A 10,974-nucleotide genomic window follows, 5' to 3' on the forward strand; every position below is an offset into this window, starting at 1 on the left:
GAAACACCCTCTTCTATAGGATTATATTCCACCAGATACTCCTTGTGTTCTTTCTACTATTTTTTCTCAGTCTCTTTTGCCAATTCATCCTCCTCTATTCATCCTTTAACTGTTGGAGTCCTTTAACACTCTTCTAACAGTTCAAATGGTAAACTTCTTTTTAGCAGCTCAAATATTAAACCTCCCTATGAATGGTTTGAATGTAAAATCTTATTCAGGTGTTTGAAACTACTTTATTCCTAAGAAAGGAACCTGGAAGAAAAATCAACAATTCTCCTGGCCTCTGACCAATTATTTTGTAATTGTATCAACCAAATAAGGCTCCCTAGTTTAATTATAGATCTGGCAAATTGTACATCAAATATATTTTTTGTCTTAAATTCATTTTGCCAAAATGGTATCAAGCTCTACCATCTCCACAACAGAAAACATGGATTGAAATAGTTAAATGAAAACCAAATATTGCTCTTACATTCATTGCTCCAAACTTCATGCATCTGTCTCTTTTAAAGGATCTACCTTGCACTTCATCAAGTGCTTTGTTCCTGAATACACACTGAAGAGGTGAGAACAGAAAATGAGTTATACACAGATGTATGGGTCGTTTTCACTTAATTCACTCTATGTAATATGGATCTAAGGGCACAACACATGATTACTTGAAAGAGCAACAGACTAATTTGTAGTTTAATCTAGGTGCTGTTTTTAATCTCTTTGAATTTCCATTTTCTCACCGGAAAAATGGTGATAATGCCTGCCTTGCATGTATTTACAGAAATTTTAGAAGGACTGAGATGATATATCGGAAACACTTTGGGAAGCTCTATTATTGGATGTATCATAATTCTTGGTAATTTTATATAGCTTCGGCTTTAGTTTACATAGATACTACCAAGGAAGATTGGAGAGATAAATGGTTTCTTCTATTATAGGCCTTTTTCAGAATTTCTCAGCATGTAGCAACAGCCAGAGCAAGATAATATTGTGATCCCTCGTTACCTTAAAAAACAAAAAACAATAAAACAAAAAGCATGAAAGAAGTAAGAATGGTAACTTTCTGTTTAGCTCAAAATTTATTTTAGAAATGTTAACTTCACCATGAACTATTCACCTTCAGTCTTGAGTGTATTTCATATAGATGATTTAAATTTTTGATATTCTGGTTTTCACTGACAAATTCTGCATTTTGACAAGTTTGATGAAGTCTATTCACTCTAGACCATTTATGCAAACCTAACTTGAATAGTTGATTTTGACTTTATCCCCTTGAGTTCCTAGAACTGCCCTGATTAAATTTTAAAATATAATTACAGGTAGCACATTGAGTCAGTCAGTTAGTCAGAGAAATGTGAGCTCTGAATGCCTACTTCCTGCAGCATCCTGCATTAAGTGCTCTGGAGGAGGGCGGGGGTGGATGGGAACAGTCATCCACGAAATGATTTGAGAATTATTATTAAAACAACATATCACCAAGTGCAAAGTACTCAAGTGGAAACTACATACATATAAGTTCAAGGAATGGAGAATAAAGGAAGCACCTTTCCTGCTTTAACTGCCTGTCCTATATATCTAGCAAATGTGTTTTGCGACTGTTAGTAGCTTTGCTGTCACCCCAACAAAACAAATTAAACAATGTTGGTCTACCTACAAATGAGCAGCCTGAGTTGGTGTAGAGAATTCTTTAATTCCTTTTACCTGAAAATACTTCAGTGGCTTCGTTAAGTGAAGGGTCAGGCAGAGATTTTTTTTAAGACATTTTTTATTTTGGAATAATTTTAGATTTACGTAAATGCTGCAAAAATAATACAGAGAGTTCCCATGTACTCTCACCCAGTTTCCCCTAATGTTAACATTTTATATTACAATAAGTACCTAAAAAACATTTTACATTAATATCAATTAAACCTTGGGCTTTATTCAGATTTCATTTGCTTTCCACTGGTGTCTTTTTTCTGTTCCAGGATTCAATCCATATACCACATTGCATTTAGCAGAAAGAGAATTTAATGTCTTACTGCTGAAGTTCAAAAATCAGCCATTTCTGGGCAATGAAGCTAACTGGTGTCAAAATATTAATGTGAGCAGTAATAAAAATGAATTGAGTGTCCAAGAGTCACCTGGGCACACCACAGGGTCAGATTCTTAACTAACTTTAGCAAAAAGTAAACATGACTTTGTAGCCAGTCATTAATCTCTCTTTTATTTACCTAAAGATGATGACTGTATCAATAAAGTTCTACCATAATTGCTAGAGTACTTTTTTTGTATATCCATGAGAACATTTTGATATAATAGTTCTTTTAGTATCACCTAGCGTGGGTACCTATATATTCCTATATGAAGACACTAGAAGAGGCTGATTTGGTTCCCAGTTACGGAAGCTTACCATAGACACTAGAAAAACAAAACCTTAAATGGTCTGCTTGTATGCATCAGAAGATAATAATGCATCAAGGCCAGTGGGTCTCCAACTCATTCACGTGCATCAGGATCACATGGAGGACTTCTTTTTTTAAAATGTTTTGTTTGTTTGGTTTTTTTTTTTTTTTGAGGAAGATTAGCCCTGAGCTAACTACTGCCAGTCCTCCTCTTTTTTGCTGAGGAAGCCTGGCCCTGAGCTAACATCCATGTCCACCTTCCTCTACTTTATATGTGGGACACCTACCACAGCACGGTGTGCCAAGCAGTGCCATGTCCGCAGCTGGGATCTGAACCGGTGAACCCCAGGTCGCCGAGAAGTGGACCTTGCGAACTTAACCACTGCGCCACTGGGCCGGCCCTGGAGAGCTTCATAAAGCACAGATTTCTGAGTCTCACCCCCAGGGCCTCTGATTCAGAGGGTCTGGGCTAGCCTAGGCATCTGCACTTCTAACAAGTTCCCAGGTGATGTAGATACTGTTGGTCCTGGTATTACACTTTGAGAATCACTTTCGTTGACAGTTGCCTGTAAGAAAAGTAAAACAATTTTGTCCTGACAAGGTATACTCATAGGTCTCTGGATTGATATGTTGCCTACCAGTCAGATAAGGGATCTGTTAAATCTCATCCCAAGTCTGTGCAGGGACTAAGAAAATAAAACAAATATATTAATTTTCCACAATAGTTCTCACCAGTCTGTCTTCCCTTCAAGCAATATGATTATTTTTAAAATAACAAAATATTGTTTTTAACAATAACAAAATATTGTTATAAAGCAACTATAAATTTTTGGCCTGAAACAAGGCCTCTGATTGATCAATAGATATTAATAGGGGTGAGGGATGTCACACCTCATCTTCAGCAGCGTTTCTCAAACTTTAACGTGTTTGTGAACCCTGGAGATCTTTCAGTTGGTCTGCAGGTAGACCCCAAGATTCTGCATTTCTCTCAAGCTTCCACATGATGTCATTGCTGCTGGTCCATGGATCATACTTCAAGTAGCTCTGTAACCTTTTGCAAGGTTTTAGCAAATACAAGATGTTCTAGCATCTAGTGATCTCTGGAGAACACTGGAACTTCCTAGCATGGCTGTCATAGAAATAGTGCCTTTGACTAAGGCAAATTTTGGAATATACTAATCTGTATCCGGAACTCTAGGCTTTAGAAAAAAGAAAGGACAATTGTAGGGAAACTAAATCAACAAAATCTCACCGGAGTCTACTATAACATGGTGGAAACTTTTGGAAACTGATCACTTACTGAGGGATCCTTTATCCCTAATCTCCACTTTTTACCCAAGCATCAATCTAGTAAGTAGGAGTGACATAGGGAAAAAAGAGGATAAGAGTGCAATCCAATTCTGCAGTTTCTGCCCATATCATTACTGTTAATGCTGATCTCATAAACACACCTTCAGTTCCTCAGACTGTTCTTCCATCTCCTTATCTCTCTTTCTCCCAGAGGCCCTCCTGGCTCTTGGGATGGAAATTTCAGGAAAGCTACTGACTTTTATTATTCCCCCTAAATGAAGCTTATCTTTCTTTCGATTTTTGTGGAGCCAAAGACCAACATTATACAGGACCTCATCATCCTTATTAGGGTGTAAAGGGATAAAGGATAAGGAGCCTTTATCTCTATTTCATTAGGTTGCTATAGGAAAAAAAAAAAGGAAAGTTCAGAAAAATTGAAAAGGTTTGTTGATTGCCTCAAAGAGAAGAGGAGAGGCTATCAGAACACATTCTTTTCCAAAGCAGGTTCGAAAAGAAGAAAAACCTTAGTCAGAAGCAACAAACAGTATAAACTTTGGCTCTCCCAAGACACTGCCTTAGGATTCATCATATGGTGAGATGGTGGCTTGCATCCTGCACAAATGAATAGGGTAGAAGGACCCCCACAAAGCACCCCTCAGACTGCCTCTGTAAGTAGTCTCCCAGGATATACTCAGGGTTTATGATAAGGTTGCTCTTGCCGACTACTGGTGGCAATGGAAAAGTAAGCCAATCTTCATGGGTCCACAGATGAAAGAAGGTAAGGGAGATGGCCTAGCCTGAGAAATGGCCCTGGGAAGTGTACATAAACAAGAGGCCCTCACCATCCACAACTCCTCTAAACCCCTGCTTCCACATCCTGCACTGCATTATGGGCACTGCCATCAGTGATCTAGAGCTCAGGAAGCCCCTATTTAAGTGAAAATCAGAATTTTGGAAAACTTCTATGCACCACTGTAAGCTTGTCAGCTTACCAGTACTTGAAGACTTTTCTGCTAAGATTAGTAGTGATTTTAACAAATGTTAATTTTTGATACTGTGTAATGAAATGCATCAACTTTTAGAAGATACACATAATTCAGTGAACCAATATTTTCCAAAACAATCAATGAATGCACGATGTTACAAAATCACGCAAGAGTAAAAGATCCATTCAAAATGCAAGAGAGACCAATAGAGTTTTTTTTTTTTTTTAGGAAGATTAGTCCTGAGCCAACATCTGCTGCCAATCCTCCTCTTTTTGCTGAGGAAGACTGGTCCTGAGCTAACATCCATGCCCATCTTCCTCTGCTTTATATGTGGGATGCCTACCACAGCATGGCTTGCCAAACAGTGCCATGTCGGCAACCAGGATCCGGGCTGGCGAATCCCCCGCCACCAAAGCAGAACGTGCGAACTTAACTGCTGCGCCACTGGGCCGGCCCAGAGACCAACAGATTTAACGTAATAAGAATAGGAACAGTTTATTGATATGATTTCAAATTACAAATTGCAACTAACCTTTAAGAAACTTACAACTTCTCAAATTTTGGTGTAATATCAAAGAAGAATAGCCATAGTTAGCTGAAAAAGGTCTTAAATACTCCTCCCTTTTCCAACCACATACCTGTTTGAAGCCAAATTTTCTTCATATACTTCAACCAAAATGGTCTGTCACACAGGTTAAATGCAGAACTAGTTATAAATCTATATATAGTAGCTATAAATCTATGAAGCTAGACATAAAAGAGATTTGCAAAGCATGTAAAATATGCCACTCTTCTCCCTAATTTTTTTGTTTTGCAAAATACAGTCATTTTTTTAACGTGTGTATGTTATCATATAATGGGTTTACCATTATTTTAAATAATTAACTACATATTTAATTTTTCTCAGTTTTAATCTCTACATGGTAAATATTGATAGAGATAACCCACATAAACAAAAGTTCTTTGGGGTCCTCAACAATTTTTAAGAGTGTACAGGGGTTCTGAGACAAAAAGTTTGAGAACTTCTAGTCTAAGCTAAAGACTATGCTCCATTACCTTTCATTTTAAATATTGCATCTCTGATAATTGTACAGAATATTTGCTATATTCTATGTTTGTGAAATGATATAGTAGAGGATATTTCATTTCACATAGTAATTCTTTCTGATTATGAAAAATTAAGACATAAATATGAGGAAAAGATAAACAGTATTGGCTGAAAACAAACAAGTAAATATTCGTGTCTCTGGTCTGGATGATCTACAAACTACGCATGGGTTAATTTCGACGGAAAATATATTCTGGGCTACCAAGAAAGGACTTACAAGTATACCTAACCTGGTTCTTTGAAGAAGACATGAGAAGATGCCATTCTAAATTTGGTCTTGATTATACAACAAGGTAGCAGCCATAGAACCTCTCACACCTTTTGGATTTGCTTTTTTGCTTGTCAGTCTCTCCCTAAGTGCTTCCAGGGCAGGGCGTGGTTTCTTTTTGACTGCCATAGCCAGAGATCTGGTACAAAGTCTAACAATAAATATTTGCTGAATGAATGAATCAACAGAATAAATACTTAGACACACAAAAGCCATTCCAGACCTATATTTAAATCATATTTATGGTTGCCCCATAGTCAGAAACACCAGCCAGAGGCACCGTATACATTCCAAAGATATAAATAAAAGCTCCTTTGATGAACTCAAACAACCAGAAATCATTTTAGGAGATGATATTTTAGTGAAACTGCAATCTGATTTTGGTGTTGCTTTCCCTGGTCAGGTAAGAATCAGAAACGTGTATGACCAGAGAAGACACACATTTCTGGTTTCTAGAAAGGCCAGCATATGCATTATATCTATTTCATAGTGTGGAGTATATAGAGATGATAGTATTCACCATAGGATTACTCTCCAGATTTTTAATATCTGAGAAGTCTTTGCATTTGAGTCCCTCTAATTCAGTTTTGGGTAGGTGGGGTGTGGCTCGAATACCTCCTCACAAAATTGTATTAATTCTACTCTTGTTGACTTTAGCTTCTTTTGAAGGAGAGCTGACATCATGAGAGTCCTAGTGACACTATGAATCCCTGTAAAAACTTCTCAATTGACTTCCTGGGTCAGTAAAGCTTGGGAAACAAACCTCACTAGTCGCTAAGATAACTTAAAGTATAGAATAAACAAAAATGTAATTCTCAAAATCCCTTTGGATAAGTAGTTTAAGTGCCAAAAACAACTCTTGGGTACCAATGAAACATCCACAGATGAGAGGCTAGCTCTGTAATAGTTCTGTTGTTCTGTCAAAAGAAAATTCAGAGAGCTTTACTTGATATGAACATTTTATTGAGCAAGAACAAACTTCACAAACAGGGAGACTTCAAGCTGAAAGCGGTTAGAAGTTCAGCTTTTAGCAGGTACAGCTCAATGTACATGGCATGGACGAGGGAGCACATTTTTTAAAATTGTGATTGGTTACTAGAAACTTAGTCTTTTTGGGGTGGTAGCACTGTGTAAGCTTAATTGTGTGTAGCTGATTGGCTAGGAAGCTATAAAGTCAAACTGACCTGAAGAAAGTTTAAATTTTCTTTTAGGTCAGAGTCAGTATTTTGGGGAAATCACGACAGTTTAAGTTTTGGTTAAGTGACTGTGATTGTTTGGTTTAGAGGTATATTCAAACTGTGGCCTCCATTTTGGCTTTTCTTTAACAGTTCTTACCAAAAGACTCTATGGCATAATTCTACTTCAGAAAGCATTAATTTACTTTGCATTTGTCAAAGGGTTATATGACATTATAAATAAAAAAATCTTTCAACTCCCAAACTGGTATCCCTTATTTTCATGAAATGGATTACTACTTTGTGCCTTTGGAATGGCTTCTGTGATATAAAGAGCTTAAGTCATATTATAAAATAATAGATCAAATTTTCTGAACAGAATTTTGGTCATGTACTTGTCTGGATCCTTGAACTTACATGGTGTCCAAGAGTTGTGTTACAGGGTATCCCAAATGTCAGAAGTAAAACAAATAAGCAAAAAAATTTATTAAATATTAAAAATAAGAGTTTTCTTTTAAAATAACTTATACTCTATTGGGAATGGGCCTGAAAATAATGGACAAAAAAACAATTAGTTAGAAAGCAAACGACTGAAATGGACCTCAAGCTAAGGAGCTCTTTACACCAACCACTATTCAATACTTACACCAGAATTGTGCTTTATCTTCTTCTAAACTGTAAGCTACTTGAGGGCAAACATGACGTTTTTTTTCTCCATGAGGTCAACCATAGTCTTTTACACCTAGAAATATAAAAATAGCTAGTTAGTATTTATTGGGTGTGTTTCTTTAATATACATTATCTCAGCAACCTATGTGGCAGTATAATTAGCCCCAGTTTACTGATAAAGAAATTGATACTCACAGACATTATGTGATTTAATTCAGATTTTACAGCATCTAAGTGACAGAGTCAAGATCTGAACACAGATCTAAACATAGAGCCCACTGGGGGCCAGCCTGGTGGTGCAGCAATTAAGTTCTCATGTTCCGCTTCTGTGACCTGGGGTTCACCAGCTCAGATCCCGGGTGCGGACCCACACACTGCTAGTCAAGACATGCTGTGACCTATGCACCATTTCTCAAGCCACACTGTGGCAGGCATCCCAAATAAAATAGAGGAATATGGGCATGGATGTTAGCTCATTCCTCCTCTATTTTTATTTGTAAGACACTGCCACAGCATGGCTTGATAAGCAGTGGGCAGGTCCGGGATCCACACCCACAAACTCTGGGCCACCAAAGCAGAGCATGCGAACTTAACCACTACACCACTGGGCCAGCCCTAGTCTACATTCTTTTTTTTTTTTATTGAATTCATAATAGTTTACATCATTGTGAAGTTTCAGTTGTACATTATTTCTTGTCCATCCCCTATTTAAGTGCTTCCTTTCACCCTCCGTGGCCACCCCCACACCCTGTCCTCTGGTAACTACTGAACTGTTCTGTGTGTTTGTTTATCTTCCACACGTGAGTGAGATCATTTGGTGTTTGTCTTTCTCAGTCTGGCTTATTTCACTTAGCATAATTCCCTCCAGGTCCATACATGTTGTTGCAAATGGAATGAATTTATCTTTTTTTCTGGCTGAGTAGTATTCCATTGTGTATATACACCACATCTTCTTTATCCAATCATCAGTCAATGGGCACTTGGATTGCTTCCATGTCTTGGCTATTGTGAACATGTTTTAGATAAAGGTTGGTTTGCCTCTTCCTGCTTCCCTTCCTCTTCCTCCTTATTTTTGATCTGATTATTCCTCTTTAAATAAACTACACAAAATTTTATGATTTATTGCAGCCAAACCCATATGTCAGTGATTTTTAAGCTTAACATGATTTTTTCCTTTCTACTGGATTATACAATTCAAACCCAGACATGATAGTTTTAGTTTTCTAGTCACAATTTTGGACTTGCGATTTGACAGCAGGTTTTCACAAGGCTTGTATTCTGGAAGATGCAGCTTTGATTTTTTTTTTTTTTTTGAGGAAGATTAGCTCTAACTGCTATGAATCCTCCTCTTTTTGCCGAGGAAGGCTGGCCCTGAGCTAACATCCATGCCCATCTTCCTCTACTTTTTATATGTGGGAGGCCTACCACAGCATGGCGTGCAAGGCGATGCCATGGCCCCACCTGGGATCCGAACCAGCGAACCCTGGACCACTGAAGCAGAAAGTGCGAACTTAACTGCTGTGCCACCGGGACGGCCCCCTTGATGTTTTTAGTATCCTGTTTAAAGGAACTTCAAGGGGTAAAAAATGCAGTATGGTGCCACCATATTGGATTATCAAAACACTCTATGTTAATATTGAAACTTCATTTGAAATTATGGTAGTTTCTGGAAAATTGACTCGTAACAGTAAAGCAAAATGAATTCTTTCGTCTGTTAGGACAGAGACAAAATTAAATTAAGGAATTAAAGTTAAATTAAGGAATATAGCAAAATTCAACCATTGGGGAAACATTTTCTTCACTTGGCTTCCATGACACTCTCTTGATTTTCCCTGTTTATTCTCCTTTACTGGGTCCTCCTTTTCTCTCCAGCTCTTCCTGTGAGACTGCTCCAGGGCTCAGTCCTTGGTCCTCTTCTCTTTTTCAGTTCTCTATCTACACTCACTATAACGGTTTAAAACATAGACAACTCCCCAGTTTTGATCTCTGGCCACACCTTTCTCTCCTGGTGTGGAATCATACATCCCAATTGACTACTTGACAATAACAATCAGTTGACTAAGAGTCTCAAACTTAGTATTTCCAGAAGTGAAATCTTGATCTTACCCTTCAAATTTGTTCCACCTGAAGACTCTCCCATCTCAACTGATGGTAGCTTCATCCTTCCGGCCACTCAGTTCAAAAGTCTTGGAGTCATCCTTGACTGTTCTCTTTCTCTCATGCCCTTCATTGAATTCTACCTTCCAAAAGAATCTGATCACTTCTCACCACCTCCATTAAAGCTATTCCAGTTCAAGCCACTGGCCTTTCTCCCCTTCTTCCACTTTCCTTTCCCTAAAGTCTATTCTTCAAAGAAGAGTCTCAGTGATGCTTTTAAAATATAAGTCAAATAATGTCATTCTTTTTGTCAAAATCCTCCAAGAGATCTGGATCTCATCTTACATAAAAGCCAAATCCTCACAATCTGTCATTCCTGTCCCCTCCCACCTTAACTCTCCTCCTTTATCATATGACTCCTGGCCTCCATGGTGTTTCTCAAACATGCCAGCCTTGCTACTAAGGAGGCTTGTTGCTGTTATGTTTCCTTTTCCTGGACAGCTTTTCTCCTAAATATCCAGCTTTTCGTAGGTTAGCAGCTCTTACCCCAGAAAACTGCATATTTCACCCTATTACCTCCTTCAAATCTTCGCTCAATGTAACTTTTTAAAAGAAGGCTACTCTTAAAATCCTATCTAAAAGTTGCAACCTCCCCCTCTAGCCTCTCCTCATCTTCTTTTAACCTGTTCTGTTTTTTCCATACCATATATTACCTTATAGCTCACCACACTATTTATGTGCGAGCTCATTTTAGTTCTCTCTCCAGTAGAATGTAAACTCCCTACAGCAAACACTCTTCTGTTCCAATATTTTGACAGCTCGGAACAGAGCAGACGCTCAATAAAGGATGTTATGAACTCAGCATTTCACTGTCCACACAGCTGGCTAAGCTCCCTAAACTTTCCTCAGGCTTACATTTCGGGGCCTTCTTAAATGGCTAAGCTCGCGAGGCATTCTACATTTTCCTTTAAGAACTTTTCCGACCCGGAAATAAAAGTTTAAA

The 10,974-nt window shown here is 38.0% G+C and overlaps 1 protein-coding gene across 2 annotated transcripts in view; it reads right to left on the bottom strand.

Moving 5' to 3' along the window:
* LOC106824012 (uricase) overlaps positions 1 to 10,114 on the bottom strand; it is a 93,733-nt gene extending 83,619 nt beyond the window's left edge. For both annotated transcript variants that reach the window (XM_044749336.2, XM_070486713.1), the window contains exons 1-2: positions 9,981 to 10,114; positions 7,852 to 7,947 (exon numbers count right to left, since the gene is read on the bottom strand). The gene's annotated coding sequence lies outside the window, so the exon portion shown is untranslated. The remainder of the gene's footprint in view (positions 1 to 7,851; positions 7,948 to 9,980) is intronic.
* Between the last annotated feature and the right edge of the window lie 860 nt (positions 10,115 to 10,974).

Source organism: Equus asinus, chromosome 16 (assembly GCF_041296235.1).
Source record: "Equus asinus isolate D_3611 breed Donkey chromosome 16, EquAss-T2T_v2, whole genome shotgun sequence".
Taxonomy (NCBI): Eukaryota; Metazoa; Chordata; class Mammalia; order Perissodactyla; family Equidae; genus Equus; species Equus asinus.